Here is a 1412-nt window from a genome sequence, read left to right as displayed (position 1 = left end):
TGTTCCACACATCCATGCCTCTGGACCTGTTTGTTCATCAGTTTACTTGGTTCATTAGATTCCACATATGAGTGAGATCATGAGATATTTGTCTTTTTCTAACTGTTATTTCGCTTAGCATAATAATCTCCAGGCCCATCCATGTTGTCTCAAAAGATAAACACTCTTGTTTTTAACAGCTGCATAGTATTCCATTGTGTAGATGTACCATGGCTTTTTTATCTACTTATCTCCCAGTGGGCACTTGGGCTGTTTCCAGATATTAGTTATTGTAAATAATGCTGCTATGAACATAGTGGTGTATATATTCTTTCTGATTGGTGTTTTGAGATTCTTAGGATATATTCCCAGAAGTGGGGTTGTTGGGTCAAATGGCAGTTCCATTTTAAATTTTTAAAAAATAATTTAAAAAATTTTTTTTCTTTTTTTTCTTAATCCTCACCCAAGCATATTTCTTTTTCCATTGGCTTTTAGAGAGAGGGATAAAGAGGGAGGGAAGGGAAGAGAGAGAGTAATATTGATGTGAGAGAGACACATCAGTGGGGGATTAAATCTGCAACCCAAGTATCTGCTGTTTACCTGGAATTGAACCCAGTGACCCTTTGGTGCACTGGCTGACACTAACCACTAAGCAACAATGGCCAGGGCCCATTTTAAATATTTTGAGGCAACTCCATACTGTTTACCACAGTGACTGCACCAATCTGCATTGTACTAGGGTTCCCTTTTCTCCATCTCATAGCCAGCATTTGTTTGCTGATTTATTGATAGTAGCCATTCTGGCAGGTGTGAGGTAATACCTTATTATAGTTTTAATTTGCATCTCTCTGGTGATCAGTGATTTGAGCATTTTTTCATATCTATTGGCCATCTGTACGTCCTCTTTGGAGAAGTGTCTATTCAGGTCCTTTGCCCATTTTTAATTGGATTGTTTGTCTTTCTGGTGATGAGTTGTATGAGTTCTTTGTATATTTTGGAAATTAACCCCTTATCAGATATATCATTGGCAAATACGTTCTCCCATACAGTGGGTTTTCTTTTCATTTTGTTGGTGGTTTCTTTTGCTATGCTGAAGCTTTTCAGTTTGATGTAGTCCCATTTGTTTATTTTTTCCTTTGTTTCTCTTTCCCTAAAAGATGTATCAATGAAGATATTGCTACATAAGATATCTGAAATTTTACTGCCTATGTTTTCTTCTGAGATTTTATGGTTTTGTGACTTACATTTAAGTCTTTTATTCATTTTGAGTTTATTCTTGTGTATGGTGTAAGTTGGTGGTCATTTCATTTTTTTGCATGTACCTGTCCAATTTGCCCAACTCCATTTGTTGAAGAGACTATCTTTACTCCATTGTATGCTCTTGTCTCCTTTGTCAAATGTTAATTGACCGTAAAGGTGTGGGTCAATTTCTG

Source organism: Myotis lucifugus, unplaced genomic scaffold (assembly GCF_000147115.1).
Source record: "Myotis lucifugus unplaced genomic scaffold, Myoluc2.0 scaffold_2225, whole genome shotgun sequence".
Lineage (NCBI taxonomy): Eukaryota > Metazoa > Chordata > Mammalia > Chiroptera > Vespertilionidae > Myotis > Myotis lucifugus.
Note: the sequence above shows the minus strand (reverse complement) of the source record.